We start from the raw sequence: 18,462 nt of genomic DNA, 5'->3' as shown, positions 1-18,462 counted from the left end.
CATGGATCACTAATTCTACAAGTTATAGGCCTTTATGTTTCTGGGCAAATTAGTCATGACTCTTAATTGTAAATAACAGAAACACAACTCAAACTAGCTTAAACTAATTTAATTGACTCAACAGCAAAGGATTCCTGTGGCTAATTCCTCAAAAGAAGGAAGGTTCCGTTATGAACATACCAATAAATCTCCACTAAACTAAGAGTATAGGATGGCCCACAAGAGTATTTTGGCTCCTTCTCTCTAATCACTGGTGCAGACCCCAGATCCATGATGAGCAAAGCTTTTTCCTTCCCGGCTGGGTATAGCAGAAAACAATAGGATAGGAGATGGGTGAGTGAAAGGTAGATACTGAAGCAGATAGATTCCCTGGTTCCGGAACTTGATTTCAAGTTGATGAACTTTTGTGGTATCACAATGATAGGCTGATGTCTGAATGATTTCCACTAGAATGTAAAGTTTGATATATATAAACTTGAAATCTATATAACTTACCAGAAGAAAATCTGAAAGTCCTCCTGTGTAGACTAAGACTTCTCTAGTGTTCTGGATTTGAAATAGGAGTGGTGGATAAAAGCAGGGAAGCACTGGTTTTGTGTGTGTGTGTGTGTGTGTGTGTGTGTGTGTGTGTGTGAAATCCATTATTTCAATAAAATATTATATTCTAAATTGAGGCATATGTACACTACCAAATGTAACATAGATAGCTAGTGGGAAGCAGCTGCATAGCACAGGGAGGTCAGCTCGGTGCTTTGTGACCACCTAGGGGGTGGGATAGGGAGGGTGAGAGGGAGACGCAAGAGGGAGGAGATATGGGGATATATGTATATGTATAGCTGACTCACTTTGTTATAAAGCAGAAAATAACATACCATTGTAAAACAATTATACTCCAATAAAGATGTTAAAAAAAAAGAGAAAAAAAAAAACCAAAGTGAGTTAACTGTATTTCAGAGTGTATTTTATTGACACGTATAAAATATATCAACCTTTAAAAAAAAATAAATGGAGTCATAAATGGTTAGATTAAGTTAACCCTGACTTGAGGAGACATTTGTAAGAAGGAAAAAAACTGCATCTGAGATGCTTTTGCAATGCACGGTTTACACATTTCATCTGGCTATCAGTCTGGTATTGGTGGTATGCAAGGAAGAGGTGGTTCTTGCCCAGAAAGTGCTCTACAAAGGCCCATCTAAAACTGAGATATAAACAGGTGTTCTTGGTTAAAACAGATAACAAGACCAGTATATTTCACACAGTGATAGGATAATCCAGAGACTCTGAATTCCCTCCTCTGCAGCCATCAGAATTCCTCACCATCTCCACCTGATCACCAGGACTTGTCTCTCTAGCTCGTAGAGAAACGCAGTCCTCCTCTGGTGTCTAACTCTTTTTGGAGAGTGGGGGTCAGATCTCTCTGCAAAGCTTCTGAGAAATGTAGTGACACTTTTCTTTAAAATTTAATAGGATGTTATTGTATAAATAGGCTAAAGATGGCTCCTATATATTGGCCCCTATGTTGTTTATTTCTTTATAGCAGGCCAGGTAGCTCAAAGCCTGCCAGTGCCAAACTCAAAATCTTACATGTGTAGTTGCTTTAAATATCACTCAAATAAGTATATTTTAAGACATCTAGAGCACATACCCTACAAAATTATATCCAATATCTGCCACCTGCAGATAAGACAAACCCTGTAGCTATAAAAGACCCCAAACCACTGCTGCCCTTTAGAGCTTTCTGGCCCAGAGACTGTAGAGCGACACCACCTGGACACATCAGCCCATCTCGGATTTCTCCCTCCCCCTGGAGTTGTCCTCTCCACTTCTGGATGTTGGCCCTGGGCTGCTGTCTCTGGAAAGCTTTTTACTCCTCTTGGAAGGAAGAGGGCTTCTTCATGCAACCTCTTCAAGCTCTGCCTGATGAAGCTTATTGTGCAATAGTGCCATCTTATAGTCTTGTCTTTCCCTTGATCAGCTCTGAAGTCCTCGAACTCAACATAGATACCCCCATTTTTTCCCCCAGGAATAAACAGAAGTGATATTAGAAGTATTTACCAACTTATTGGCCCTGAGATCTGCCAGTTAGAATGAACACAACTATAAGCCACTGACACAGGGTATTTGTACAACGTTTTCCTTTGATAGACTGCCACCAGACATCCAAATGGATTAGGTTTATTCTCTTATTTATTCAAGAATGTGTTGAGTGCTTACAATTGCCAGGTACTGTCCTGAAACTCCACCAAGTATTGCTAACTGAGGGTATCAGAACACTGTTGAGTACATCAGATGAAACTTAGTAAATCTGGCTGGAATGGCGTGGTTGAGAAATTCTCCTGACAGGAGATCCCACCGGGAGTGTGGCCTCCAGGACTGGGTCTTCTGGACAAGGTGCTGGGGCAGTGGTCTGGAGCCCTAGAATATGTAAGAGCTATCAGCCAAGTAATAGAGGGTGCAAGCCCCCCAAATTCTTAGGAAACCCACGGATACTTGGACTCCAGTGGTTTGACCAGAAAAATCTCTGTATGGTGCCTTTGGGATTCTAGAATCACCTTGCTAGCCAAAAAAGGTTGCAGTCAGATCCTTTTCTGGGAGTTTTTTTTTTTTTTTTTTTTTTTGAGACAGTTGCCACTCTAACTTTGGAAGCATAAGTCTACCATAAATTGATTTCAGATACCAGAGAACTTGGGCTGGTTTAAAGGTGCATAGCACCTTCAGCTTCTTAAATACTCTGCCCTTCCTGGGATCCAGTTGAACCCAGGGTCTTCCTATAGGTGCTCTTATGGAGTGAATTGTGTCCCCCAACCCCTGCCACCAACTCACATGTTGAAGCCCTAATTCCCAGTGTGACTGTATTTAGAGATAGGGCCTATGAGGAGGTAATTAAGGTTAAGTGAAGTCATAAGGTGGGGACTCTAATCTAAAAGGACTGGTATCCTTATAAGAGAAAGTGACATCAGGAGTGCACACACACACAGAAGAAAGGCTATGTGAGGACACAGTGAGAAGATGGCCCTCTGTAAGCAAAGGAGAGAGGCCTCAGGAGAAAACAAAACCTGCCAACACCTTGATCTGGCACTTCTAGCCTCCGGAACTGTGAGAAAATAATTTCTGTTATTTAAGCCACCCAGTCTGTGGTATTTTGTTATGGTAGCCCTAGCAGACTAATACAGGTGAATTGTCAGCAGGAAGGCTAGATTTGCAGCATATATGATAAACAGATATAAGAAACCTGTGAAGCATGAAACCAGGGAGATATATAATAGCTTAGGGACCTATCATTTCAAAAACATGGCCTGTATGTTCGGTTTTCTGGATGTAAAGAACAGATTTCCATCTCACAGAAATCCGAGAAAAGAGGATCTAATGGATGTGGTCTTGGCTTTAAGGAGTTGATAGGGATTCCATCAACAGGGTACTTGGTATTTATTTACTCTAGTGCTCCATTTTCAGTGTGACTGAACCTGACTTGGGTCTGTGTCTTTCCCTCCCACTTTCAATAACCTTGCTCTTCTTCACAAATCTGCATATTTTTTCCTCTTCTCTGTAAATTCCATTAAATTTCAGTTGGCAAGTGACCCATTAATAGGCCTGATTCTTTCTCAACTTCTGCTCCCATCAGTTACCTGCCTATTTGTTCTATAATTCAAGCTTCAGAGTTCTTGAGAATTCTGGCTAACCTTTGAGCCGTGGGAACCTGAACCAGAGATTTCTCTGGCCCCATCAACTCTCACCAGAAGTGGTTAGAGTACAGCCATGGGACCCAATACCTTGTTACCTAAGGGCTGGAAGTGGACTATGTGTGGGAAGGTAATGTGAGCCTCAGCCTCTACACTATTGCTGCTTTTGTGGCATCATCCACATCTCTTAAGGGAAAAGGATAATAGCTCAGGAATACAATGTTGGGTCACTCAAAAATGTAGTAACTTGATTTATACCGAGATAACATATTGCTGTTGACCCAGGTCCATCTCTGCCAAAGGCTTCTGGAGGTCAGGTCCTGTGAATGAGTTATGGGTATAAAACCCAGGTCTGGGAACTACATCCCATTCCTCAGCATATTCTGCAAGAGACTGTAAAGGTTATTCTTCAGTAGGTGCTGGAGCATTGTCTGGACATTGGGAAAGCTGAAGGGCTGAATATAACAAATGGGTTTGAGTATTGTCTGGTTGTCCATTTATCACCATCCTATGTGAGTGTATGTTATACCACCTGCAGATGCAGCCTCGTTAAGGCCTGAGCCCTTGGAGCTGTTGCAGCGGACTGAGTATTTGAAGGAGTAGGTACCTACTTAGCACTTCTCTATATTTAGGCTACGTTCAGAAGATCAAAAATACTTCTTTTTCTGACTCAGTTGGGAACTGAGCTGGTCATAAAATTGTCCAAATAAATTAGAAGCTGAGGCAGCACATCCAGATTTTCTAAAAATAGTTTAAGTGTAGTTGTTGGAAGTGTGGCCAGATGTGCCTTGTTGGCAAGGGTGAGTTGTGTGTATGTATATTAGTCAACCACATGAAAATGTGTCCAGATGTCCCAACAGGGGTCTGTTTTCACCCAGAGGAAGTCACCTGGACAGAGCTTTAATCCTGAGAACTAGAACATTCAGCACACTCGCATACTTCTATACTCCACTGTTCTTCATGCCCCAGAGATGAGGGGCTATTGGCATAAAATCTGGTTCCCGACCATAAGGTTGAGTCCTGACCAGAATGGGTGAGGAAAGCATAGGAGTTCAAACACATGGAGATGAGTGAAGCTCTTCTCTGAGTTTTCTGTCCAAGGGAATGCTCACCAGTAGACAGAATAGAATCAGAATCCGAAAAGAGAGATAGAGACTAGCAGCAGATAATGTAAAAAAACTGAAAGAACTGGGCAGCTAGAGAATGAGTAACAGCCGGTAATGGGCAAGCTGAAACCAGTGCCCAATAAAAGGGAGCTAAATATGTGAAAGTATTTGCTGGAACACTTTACATATCACCAGCACTCTCAGCTGTGGTAGGGGTGGGTAATTAAAGGAATGTAGCTGAGAGAGAGAATAGCTGCTTCACTGTCTCTGAAGTCCTGTCAAACTTATAGTCAGCTACATAGCTGAGCACTTATTTCATATGTTAGTTCTTTAAGCATCAGTTTTTTATACCCTCACAGCATATGCTGTGATCCACTAGGAATATTAATGGGTTACATGAGGAATGCTTCTTGATTGCTTGATGGATAGAGTCCCTTATTTAGAGAGATTTTCATGTAATTGAACTGTTGTCTATTCATTTTATGTTTGCAAATATTTTTCCACATGAGTATCCAACCTGTTTCCCATGTATATCCAAGTTCTGTATCTTACGCATATTTTCTTGCCTGCTTCATAATCCAAATGAACCCATTCTCATCTGCTGGCCACAGTAGGACAATAGGTACTGTTTTGGACACTGAATTGTCCATTGGTACATCTCTCTGGACTTGGGAGCTGGAGAGCAAAATGTGAAGACTGGAGCTCCATATTTTGGGAGTTATTTAATCTCAGGTGTTGCCACAGCACAACTGGGCATTGGGAAACAACAGGAAAGGGGGTGGGACAGGAAGAGGATGAATTTCCTCATCATATTGTATTTTTGAAAGACTGACTTAGAAATGTCACTTGAGCCATCAGCAACATGCAGCTTAGTACTCAAACCATTTATTAGTTGACAAAAAAGAGCTCTCAGTGATTCAAATCCTGAATAATTATGGGAGAACCTGAGGAGAGGTGGGGAAAGTTCATCGATACTTATGAAAGGGTTTGTTTTCCATCCTTTCCCTCCCTTAGCAGTAAGAATACAGCAACATTCTTAGGTCAGGGACTCCCTGATTCAGTTCTTTGAAAGGCCCTAAAATGCTCTCCTTATTTTGGGATTTACAGCCACTATAGATAGCCCAATTTCATATAAACAGGCTTCAGAAAAAATAACTGCCTGAAGGCAGCTGATCTTTATGATTTTTGGCAACTTGCTTCTTTAAGGACTGATTAATTAACCACCAGAGCTGACTCTTCCCAAACCTCTGATGGCTAGCCAAGGAGATGAAGTGGCTATTCCCATATCCAGGAACCAGCTTCCAGTGGTTCTAAGAGCAGAGCAGGAGTTAATTTTGGGGGGAGATACTTCGTTCTGCAAAGGGTTGTTTTGGAGAACTCTCTGTCTTGGCCACAAACCTTGAAGTCATGGACTTGACATTGACTGTTTTTGACATTGGTTAAAAAAATCTGAAGGCCAATACTCCAGACTAGGATGTTTACTTCTCTTAAACAATTTAAGGGAGAGGCTTATGGTTCTTGGCAAAGATTGTTTTTAAGGAAGGAACTTTGGATCTCTTCTGGTGGACAAGAGTGTGAGGGTCTGGGACTTAGATGAAGGAAAATATGGGGAGGACTCTTCTCTGTGTTAGAGAGAAGGCCCCTAAAACACAGTGTCAGGCTGATGGACCAGGGAGGAGGATGATCAGTAGGGTTTTTTGGTGACAGAATTGTAGATTAACTCAAGGGGGAATTACATAATTCAAGGAAAAAGTTCTTAAGACAGTAGATTAGCCTATGGCCTACTGTTTTGTAGTATAATCTTCTTTGTTTATCAGAAGGTAGCTATTACCTATTTACATTTCTTTCTTTTTTAAAAAAAATTATTTATTTATTTATTTATGGCTGCATTGGGTCTTTGTTGCTGCGCGCGGGCTTTCTCTAGTTGCGGTGAGCGGGGGCTACTCTTCATTGTGGTGCGTGGGCTTCTCACTGCGGTGACTTCTCTTGTTGCGGAACAGGGGCTCTAGGTGCACGGACTTCAGTAGTTGTGGCATGCGGGCTCAGTAGTTGTGGCTCGAGGACTCTAGAGCGCAGGCTCAGTAGTTGTGGCACACAGGCTTAGTTGCTCCGCGGCATGTGGGATCTTCCTGGACCAGGGCTTGAACCGCGTCCCCTGCATTGGCAGGCGGGTTCTTAACCACTGCGCCACCAGGGAAGTTCCTCTATTTACATTTCTTATGTATCATTTCTAATCTTCCCAAGGCAGGTGGATGCCCAGACCTTATGGGGCAAAGGTTACCAAATCAACAAACTAATATTTGCAAGCAAAATACTTTAAATTTTAAATATTTAAAAATCACCACTGTGACTCCTATTCATCAGGAAGACCTAACCATCTCATTTCTAATTCTTAACTCAACGCTCTTTGAAAACACAGCTTAAATATTCTCAAGTTTTAAAGCTTTTCTCAACTTACTTCAGTCCATTCTGATGATTCTTTCAGTCCAGTTTCTACGTAAGTAATAACAACCGCCTCAACCATTTCTCCACAGCCATGTCTGTGGCAATGATTAGGTATCAGGCAATGTTCTCAAAGCTTTATATGTATTGATTTTTTTAAATCTTTACATCAATCATATGAAATAAGTAATATGGTTTTCCCATTTTATGGATGAGGAATCTGAGGTCAAGGTTTACAGCTAAGAAGTAGTGGAGATTCAAACCCAAACTGTTTAGCTTACAAAGTCTGTTCTTTATGTCTTTATGTCTGGATTTAATCTGTGATCCTTTCGTTATTTACGAACTTTTGTTTCTACTAAGTTAAATATTATTTTCTCAGTATTCAAAAGTTTTCATAAATGGGCTGAATATTGCCATTATAATCTTCTTGAGATCAGGAAAATGTCTAAAGCTCATTTGAGTTTCCACAATCAATATAATTTCCAGCATAAAGCAGCAGCTTAATGTGCATTTTATCCAATTAGATTATACTTGGTAGTGGATTTCACTCAAGAACTTTTACTAAAATTTTAGTATTGCCTTATTCTCTGTGATACCAAAACATCTTGAATCTTACATACAAAGTGAAAATGTTACAAAGTAGGAATATCTGTTAATTCTTGCAACAACTATTTTTTGAGTACATACTATGTTTCAGGCCCTGAGCAAAGCAGTCATATATTGAGCTCTTATGAACCTTAGAGTCTAGATAATGAGATCCTCCTAATAGTCCAATAATAATAAACTGTGATAACTGCCATGAAGAAAAAAGAATTGGGTTCTATCAGAGAGCAGAATAGGGGAATTGGTATGGGTTGAGTCAGGAAAGTCTTCCTGGAGGAGGTGATATTTGAGTTGAGATTTAAAGAATGAACAGGAGTTAGAATGGCCCATGGAGATCTAGGCAAGCCTGACTCCTGCTACTTCTCTGCAGTCACTTTACACTTCTCTCTCTCTTGTTCTTTTCATTCTTTTCACACAACCCTTATTTAACAGTTATCAAATGAACCACTCTCCTTTTGTTCTCATATTCTTTCATGTGTTGCTTTCTGTGTCTACCATTAATTTTCCTACTCTTTTGTTTCTAATTCTCTCATTTCAACTGATGTATTTTGGGCATTGATGTACTTTGGGCATTTTATCAGTCAGGGTTCTCCAGAGAAACACAGCCAACAGGAGATATCTATATGTATATCTACCTCTATATCTAGTCACGCGCGCACACACACACACACACACACACACACACACACACACACAGACTTATTTTAAGCAATTGGCTCATACAGTTGTGGGGGCTGGAGAGTCTGAAAGCTGTAGGGCAGCCTGGCAGGCTGGAAATTCAGCAGGAGTTGACAACGCAGTATTGAGGCAGAATCTCTTCTCCAGGAAACCTCAGTTTTTCTTCTTAAGGCCTTGTGACTGATGGGGTGAGGCACAACCACATTATGAAGGGTAATCTCCTTTACTTAAAGCCAACTGACTATAGATGTTAACCATATCTACAAAATACCTTTACTACAACACCTAGATTAGCTTTTGATTAAATAACTAGGTACTACAGCCTAGCCAAGTTGACACATAAAACTAAGCATCACAGGCATTAATATCTATATTTAAATGGTTTATAGTAATGATAATTTTATGGCCTCCAGTTATATTCCTGACTAACCTTCATCTTTACAGGTCAGATCTTTCTACCCACTCTCCTCTTTGAGGTCCGATTCCTATATTTTGGAGGTCTTATCCATATAGTTTAAGAACTTCCGTTGAATGAGGTTTTCTATTTTACATTTAAAATCTTTCTTGCTGTTGGGAGTATTACCTCCCATTCACTAGCACATTAGGTCTGTTTCTTCAGGGAATAGTCTATAATAACTCCTAACTTTGACATTTTCCTGAGTTCTAACTGGTGGCTTAATCTGAGCCCATTATTTATTCATTCATTTAATCCTTCATTCATCAACAATGATTTTTAGTACTGACTATGTAAAATGCTCCCTCCTATATGTTCTGATGCACATATAAAGTTGAAGAAGACATCTTTATATTTTTATTCCCTGCATTACAATTTAGCTGACCACAGAGAAACACATTTGCCACTATTCAGTTTACTATCAAGCCTTTTCAATCTTCCTGCAGTTTATCCCCATTGACTGGGTTTTCTACAGCCTGAAATATATCAGTATTGTCTGCAAGCCTGGGGATTTCATCAGATACTCCCTCATTTAGATTATTTATAAACATGCCTTGGCTTTGATCCTTAGGAATTTTCAGTGCTTAAACTTATCCACCTAAAGAATTTATTTATCCCTCTGCTTTATTATCTAGGTTAGCTTCCTACTTATAACTAAATGTCCCTTTGAGCCCATTATGACTTTTTTTAAGTAAAGTTTTTACTGAAGTGTAACATACATACAGAGCAACTATCAAGCGACAAATTGTCACAAAGTAAACACATCCATGCTGTCACCACCCAGTTCAAGAAATAGTTATCAGCATTCCTCAAAATCCTCCTCATTCTCTATCCTCACTACACACTCCTGAAAGTAAATAGAAGCTTTCTGATGTCACAATTAATTCATTTTACCTGTCTTTAACTGTATATAATATATGGAAATATATAGTCTATGCTATTTTTTTTCCCTCTGAACATTATTCCTGAGACGTATCATGTTGCTACACCCATGTTGTTTGGAGTAACAAAAGTTGGTTCATTTTCAATGCCATATAGTATTGCAGTGCATACACACACACAGTTTATCTGTCCATTCTACTGTTGATGGACATTTGGGTTGTTTCCAGTTTGGGCTATTTAGTGCTACGATGGCCATTTGGAAATGTCTTTTGATGCATATATGTATGCATGTCTGTTGGGTATATGTCTAGGAGTAACTGGTGAATCATAGACTGTGCTCAGCTTTAGAAGATATTGGCAAACAATTTTCCAAAGGAATACCACCAATTTATGAGCATTTCTGTTGTTCCATATTCTCATCAACACTTGGTATACTCAGCTTTTAAATTTTAGCCTTTTATGATTGTGTTTTGAATCTTCTTTTCCTAATGACTAAAGATGTTGTACACTTTTTATAAATTTACTGGCCATTTGGTATTCTTTGTGAAGTGCCTATTAAGTCTTTTGCCCATTTTTTTTTTTTCTGTTGGGTTTTATTTTCTTATCAACCTGTTGGAGTTATTTATATATGTAAGATACAAGCTCTTTGTCATGTATGTGTTGCAAATGCTTCTACTCTGTGACTTGCCTCTTCAAAATACTGTGTTTTAATGAACAGAAATCCTTACTTTTCATGTAGTCTAATTTATCAATTTATTCCTTATGATTAATATTTTGTGTACTGTTAAAAAATATTTGCCATTCCCAAGATAGCCTGTTTTCTTCCAGAAGGCATATTGTTTTTACTTTCATATTTAAATCTGCATTCCATCTGCAATTGATTTTTATGTATAGTGTGAGGTAGGGATCAATATTTTTTTCTATATGGGCATTCATTTGACCCAACAGCACATTCAGCAGACTGTCCTTTCCCCATTGCCTTCAATATAATCTTTTTCATAAATCAAATAACCACATATGTATGGATTTGTTTCTGGATTCTACGTTATGTTCCACTGGTCTGTTTGTATTTTGGGGGCCAATATCAGAATTCTTAATTACTGTAGTTTTACAATAATTTTTGATATATCTAAATATAAGTCCTTCAGTTTTGTTTTTATTTTTCAAGATTGTTTTCACTATTCTTGGTTCTTTGTACACCTGTATATATTTTAGAATCAGCATATCAAGTTACATAAACACACGCACACAGAAATTTGTTTGGAGTTGTTTGAGGTAACGATAACTCGCACATCAATTTTAGGAGCATTGACACTTTTTCAGTATTGAGCCTTTCAATCCCTCATTATGGTGTATCTTGTCAATTATTTAGTTTTTTAAATAAAGTTTCTCAATAATTCTTTCTTGTTTTATTACTGCTATAAGGAAATATAATTAATTTCTATGTGTTGACATTGAGTCAGGGATCTTGCTAAGTTCAACTGGTAATTCTAATAGTTTAAATGTAGATTCTTCTGGAATTTCTTGTTGTTTTAAAATAATTTTAGTTTTGTATCTTCCTCTCCATTTCTTATATCTTGTTTTTTCTTGCTATATTGACTGCTGGGATTTTTAGTAAAATTTTGAGTAGAATTAGTGATAGCTGGCATCTTCATCTTGTTACCAGTATTAGGAGGGAAGATTTCAAGAGTTTGCAATTATTACATTTGCTGTATGGTTTTTGTAGATATTCCTTATAATATTAAAAATTCCCTTTTATGCTCAACATTATATGTCATTAGGAAATTACAAATTAAAACAAACAAGAATTGGATACCATTACACACCCATAAATGTAATAATCTGAAACATTAAAACATTAAATACCGGTGAGGATGTGGAGCAAGAAGAATTCCAATTCATTGCTAGTGGGAATGCAACATGGTACAATCACTTTGGAAGACAGTTTGACAGTTTCCTACAAAACTAAATATACTTTTACCATCTAATCCAGCAATCGTGCTCCTTGGTATTTATTCCAAAGAATTAAAAACTTATATCTATATAAAAATCAGCAAAAGATATTTTAGCAGATTTATTAATTGTCAAAACTTGGAAACAACTAAGATGTCCTTTACTAAGTGAATGGATAAATAAACTGTGGTACATCCAGACAATGGACTATTATTCGGTACTAAAAAGAAATGGGCTATCAAGTCATTGCAGACATGGAAGAACCTTAAATGCATATTGCTAAGTGAAATAAACCAATCTGAAAAGGCTGCATACGATATGATTCCAACTATATGACATTCTGGAAAAGGATGGAGACAGTAAAAAGATCAGTGTTTTCCAGGAGTTTACAGGGATGGAGAGAGTAATAGAGCACAGAGGATTTTTTAGGGCAATGAAACTATTCTCTATGATATTATAGTGATGGATACATGTTACTTTTGTCAAAATCCGTAGACTGTTCAACACTAAAGTGAACCTGAGTGGAAACTATGGACTTCAGATGATAATTCTGTGCCAATATATGTTCATCAGTTTTAACAAATGTACCACTCTAATGCTGGATGTTGATGGTGAGGGAGGCGGTGCATGTGTAGGGGCAGGGGTATATGAGAAATCTCTGTACTTTCTGCTCAAGTTTTTTGTGACATAAAACTACTCCAAAAAATAAAGTCTGTTACAAATATGTATGTAAATACAAAGTTAGAAGTCATCTGGTCTGGGTGACAATTTAATGGTAAATTTTAAAATAAACTTTTCAATAGTTAAAACAAAAAGCTCCCTCATTTCTTTTTAATCAGATTTAAACGTTTTGTGACTTTTTATCATGAATGGATGATAAATTTTATCAGATGTTTTGTTTTGAGGATGATAAAATCTTTCTCCTTTACTTTTCATTTATTTTGGTTAGCTATAGTAATTTTTCTTTTTTTAAATGAGAACTAACCTTATGTTCCTGAATAAGCCCCACTTGGTCATAAAATTAAAAAAAAAATCTTACTGGATTCAATTTGCTAATATTTTGTTTAGATTTTAAAAATTTATATTTATTAACGAAAGTAGTCTATAATTTTCCTTTTTTGTAATGTCCTTGTCAGATTTTTCTATTAAGGTTATTCTAAACTGTAAAATGAGTTAAAATGTGTCACCTCTTTTGTTCTTCTATGGAAGTGTTTTTGTAAATTTGATACTATTTTACCTTTAACTGTTTGGTAGAATTCACCAGTGAAGTCAGCTTTTCTTTGTAGGTATGTCTTTAATTAAAGATTTAATTAGGTATTTTTAGATACAGAAAGTTTTATTTTATTTTTTTAAACCAAAGCTTGTTATTTTTAAAATTTCATTGAAATATAAGTCACATAACAGAAATCTTACCACTTTAAAGTGGTTTTTAGTATATTCACTATGTTGTGCAACCCTTGCCACTATCTAATTCCAGAACATTTCCATCAGAGAAGGGAGCATTCTGAAAAAGAATTTAAATGTGTAAATATTTTCTCTAAATAGAAAAATACTGAGCAAAATCTATGGAGAAGACAATGACAACTCCAGGAAATAAGTTAACATATTCTTTAAGCAGAGCTAGGAAATCAGAGCAATGTAGTTAAAGTCCCAACACAAAAATGTTTGAGACAATATTGCTAAACAACAAATATGGGTTAATGTATATATTTTGGAGGGTCAAATATATATTGAAGGATATTTGTGCTCTTAAAAGATTCTGAGGAAGAGAAAACTCCCATTGTGTAATTAGGAAACCAAATAGAAATACGTATCATGTTTCTGAGTATCTCTGGTCAGTGGGTACCTGGGATCAACATTTTATCCCAGAGATGGTCAGGAAGTTCTTCCACATATCTGACTGCAATCCCTCTTGCTTTATTTCTTAGCCTGTTTGCTTTTGCCCAGTCCCCTTAAGATTTCTTCTTGCCGTTCCAAGTACAGAAAGTTTTATTTTTTAAAAATTTCTTCCTGTGTCAGGGGATATATGTATACGTATAGTTGATTCACTTTGCTGTACAGTAGAAACTAACACAACATTGTAAAGCAATTGTACTCCAATAAAAATTTTTTAAAAATTTCTTCCTGTGTCATTTTTGGAAAGTGTGTTTTCCTGGGGGTTTGCCCATTTCATCCAAATTATCAAATTTACTGACACACAATAGTTCAGAATATTATTTATATTCTTTGTAGTATCCTAGAATCTAGTCGTAGCATCCCCTTTCAAGTATCTAACTTTGATAAACAGTACATTGTCTGTTTCCTTGATCAGTGTTATTAGAGGGCTTAATAATTATCATCTTCTCAAAGAATCAGATGTTTGTTTTGTTGATTTTTCTGCATTTTTAAGTTTAGTTTCAACTTCATTAATATCTGCTTTTATCTTTTGGTTTAACTTGCTGCTCTTTTTTAGAGTTGTATCCTTAGTACGTTGATATCAGCCTTCTTTTTAAAAATATGCATTGTAAGGCTTTAAATTTTCCTCTAACTATAGCCTTAACCTCATCCTAAATTCATTCAGTTCAGATAATCTTCTAATTTCCACTGTGATTTCTTTGACCATGAGTGATATACAGTATAAGTACGTTGTTTAATTTATAAATAATTGGAGTTCTTATAGCTACTATTTTTCGCTTTTGATTTCTAGCTTTATACTAGTATTTCTTTCTTCTCTTTCTTAGATTCCAATTATACATTTACTAGATTTTTCTCCAGTATCCTACCTGTTTGTGTCCCTTTCAGTTTCCTGTCTTTTCCGTATTTTTTGTTCTCTATGCTACTGACTTATCTTCTATTTAATTAATTCATTCCTGAGCTGAGTCTAATCTGCTTTTAAATCCATTGATTGAATTCTTATTTTCAGTTATATTTTTCTGGTTCTAGAAATTCCACTAGATTATTTTTATAGATTCCAGTTCTTTGGTGAAAAATCTCTATTTTTGTTATCTATTTTTTGACTAAATCATAGAAGATTCCTTGTTTGATAATATTCAGATCACCTATAGGTTTACAGTTATTGTCTTTCTTTTTCCTATCTCCATCCTATTTCTTAGCAGGCTTGGTTATTTTTGATGGAATGCTGGACATTTTGAATGATAACTTTTATAGTCTCTGAATGTTTTCCTTCTCTAGGGTACATTCATCCTTTACTCTGGCAGACAGCAAAAGTGCAAGCCATCATCCCAATCCAAACAGGGACAAATTTAATTGAAGGATAATTATCAGTCTTTGTAAGGCTTGGTTGACCTCAAGTTCACACTGACCCCTAGGATGTAGTAATTGGCAACCCAGGGGCTTTACTGGAGTCCTTTCTCATTGTTGAGTCTTGATTTCTTATTTTTGTCTTCTGTACACTGTGAGATTTACAAAAATTCCACTCTGCTTTTTAGTTGTTTTCTTTTTGGTTCTTAGCTTCTTGTCTTGCCCATTTGATCAGCAAATGCCTGGGGTAGGGGGTGATGGGGACTGGGGAGAGGAAAAAGCTGTGCAGAGTGCTGGGCTTACTTGGAGCCTCCCTTGTCCCTGGGAGTTAGCCCTTAATAACCCCAATTGTTACTGCCCCAGCCCCATGAGAGTGCCAAAAGCTCTGTTGGCTTCTCCGCTGCTAAACAGTGGATCTCCTACCTCACTTCTTTTTTTTCTGGCTGTGTTGGTTCTTCGTTGCTGCGCGCGGGCTTTCTCTAGTTGCGGTCATTGGGGGCTACTCTTTGTTGTGGTTCACGGGCTTCTCATTGTGGTGGCTTCTCTTGTTGCAGAGCATGGGCTCTAGGTACGCGGGCTTCAGTAGTTGTGGTGCACAGGCTCAGTAGTTGTGGTTCGCAGGCTCCAGAGCGCAGGCTCAGTGGTTGTGGCACATGGGCTTAGTTGCTCCGTGGCTTGTGGGATCTTCTCAGACCAGGGATCGAACCCGTGTTCCCTGCGATGGCAGGTGGATTCTTAACCACTGCGCCACCGGGGAAGTCCTCCTACCTCACTTCTTACCCTCTCTGAGCAAAGAATTGGCAAACTCCCTAAGGAGGAAAAGAAGCATGCAGAATATGGGTTTACCTCAGTGAAATATTCTTCTCTCTTGGATTATGGTCCCTCAAATCCTGGTTGCCTCATCAGCTATCTGATCTTAGCTGGAAGTGAAAGTCTATGCCTTTTTATTTGATGAACGTAACTTTTGTTTTAGAATGTTGAAAAATATCTAGACAGATCATATATCTTGTATGCAATTCTAATGATGTTATTCATGAGTGCATATTCAGAAACACAGATATTGGGGTTTGGCCACTGTAGTAATAATTCACACGCTTTCTGGACATTTCCTAATTGTCAGTCATAAATGTAAGGTAGATAAAGAGCATAATTTCCCCAACCATTTATACAGAAAAAGAAGACATAATAAGGTTAACACAGGGATAATTTTATGCTTCTACAGCAACTTGCTATGGAAAAAATTCTAACTTTTATGTTTATTTCCTACAACACTTCTTTGGGAAAGAAGTTAGATAAATTCTAGAATTAGGGTAGAATATTGCTTTGTCACCAAATTAAACATTAGTAGGGGAGTTTTCTGCCTTGGCATCTGGGTTTTTTCAATGCTAAATATTTTTTTTAAACTTTTGGAAGACAGTGTGTCCTGTAGGGAGATTCTTAGGCACAGACACAGAACCTGACAACAGATGGTCACAGGAGATCCTTTCTGGTTGTGTCACTTTGGGAAAGTCTCTACCCTCAGTGGCCCTCAGTTGTCATCACATGTAGAATGGAGAGGATAAACCCTGTTGTGCTTATCTTGTGGGAGTTGTGTGAAAATTGAAAAAAGAGAGTATGTGCAAATGTAGTTTGGGGACAGGAAACTACTACATAGGTGGGTGACACAGCAAATTTTTTGACTCATATTTAAAGCTTCAAGTAGTTTCTGAGCTCTGGATCCTTATTTAGAACTTGTTTATCTCGTTATTCCCTATCACAGTTTATCAGATTATTCTCTAAATGTAAAGGGTAAACCAAAATCTCTTCTAGACCCAAATTTCACAATGAATCCAAGCTAAACAAAGCTCCATTCTGCCTCCTTTCTGCTGTCTTGTGGCTCTTGAGGCCCCCTGATTACAATGAACAGTCCCCGTCTGTAATCCTTTTAACCCCTCCTTAGCCTTATTTTACATCCCTATGTGTCTCTGCCAGCCAAATAGTTTATTTTCCTCCTCCTGTTTGGATTAAGGGGGTTAAGCTGCATGGACTTTTTTGGAACCCAGTTAAGACACTATTCTCAGCCCCAGCCATTAGTGCTCAATTTTATTTGCATGGCGAGACCTTTCTCTACTGCTCCCCGCAACTGAAAGAGCACACACACAGCACGGGGAGCACCCGTTAGCATTCCTATCACCTACTCTGTTTTTTTTTTTTTTTTCTTCTTGTCTAAGCATGACTTTGCTTATACAAGGCTAGCTTTTTCCGCCTGTTCCCTAGATGATTTTGGCCCGTTTTCAACTCTCATTCTTTCTGTGGCATTGGGAGTAGTTAGTCATTTGTGCATCAGTGAGAAGAGGGATTTAGTGAATAGGAAGACCACAGACTTTCTTCTTTGGTCCTTCCTTCCTTGACAAAGTAAATCCCACTGAAAAACAGCATTAATAGAGCATGACGGTTTGAAGAATAGAGCCCTAACTGTTGACATTTCTGTTGTCAAGCTAGGTATTATGCTGTGATAAAGAAAAGACACATTTTTAAAAAAGACAATCTCCATGGCATTAGGTTTATTAGTGCAATATCATTGTCATTGTCCTCGACTCCCCAATACACTTAAGGGCCTATCAATATTTCCATTAAAAAATCCCATTTGCTGTCATTTAAAAGTAGCTTGGCTATGTCAGATCATTTAAACTGGAATTATAGATCAATTATTTCTAGGTTTATTATTGAATGTCAAGGGTGGTTAAATTCACTGAATTGGTAGGGCTTGAATAGTCTCTGTTCTGGAGGAAAATGGTCAGTGTAAAGACAGGATATTGTGCAGGTCCTAGGGACAAGATGAGACAGTTAACTCACCTTAACATGAATCACTGTTAGTTATCCATGTGTATCAATGAAAGAATAGATTTACTTCTTCATGACTGACCTAAAATAACCTTAGTTCTTCGTTCGAGAGATATGAGACCTAATTGCTAGCTAGATACAATAAAAAGGGGTCGCCACCCTCTGGCCTCGAGAAAGACACAGCATTATACTGTGTTAGGTACTAAGCACAATAACCCAACAAGTTAGGGCTATAATATCTTAGAGATGAGGAAACTAGGATTTATAGAGGTTAAAAAACCTTCCAAGTTAAGTAGCTAATGGGTTGCTAAATTTAGGGCTCTTCGACTGCAAAAACCCTTAATTTTCTTGTGTACCACTGACACATACAGTGAAATCTACTACTTATCAGGCCATAGTTTTTCTATCCTATTTGACAATGGGGAAAAAAATCTGTCCACGTTGAGAGCTGCTTTCTGTTTATTCTTGATTTATTCTTGAAACTGCCATTATTGTGTGGAATTTGCCTTATGTTTTTAAAGAGTCCATAGTTGGATCCTGGTTGGCAAAATTTGAAGTTGGCCAAGGTTTTTAAAATCTCATTCACTCATTCATTTGCTTG

The sequence above is a fragment of the Eschrichtius robustus genome, chromosome 1 (assembly GCF_028021215.1).
Source record: "Eschrichtius robustus isolate mEscRob2 chromosome 1, mEscRob2.pri, whole genome shotgun sequence".
Lineage (NCBI taxonomy): Eukaryota > Metazoa > Chordata > Mammalia > Artiodactyla > Eschrichtiidae > Eschrichtius > Eschrichtius robustus.
Note: the sequence above shows the minus strand (reverse complement) of the source record.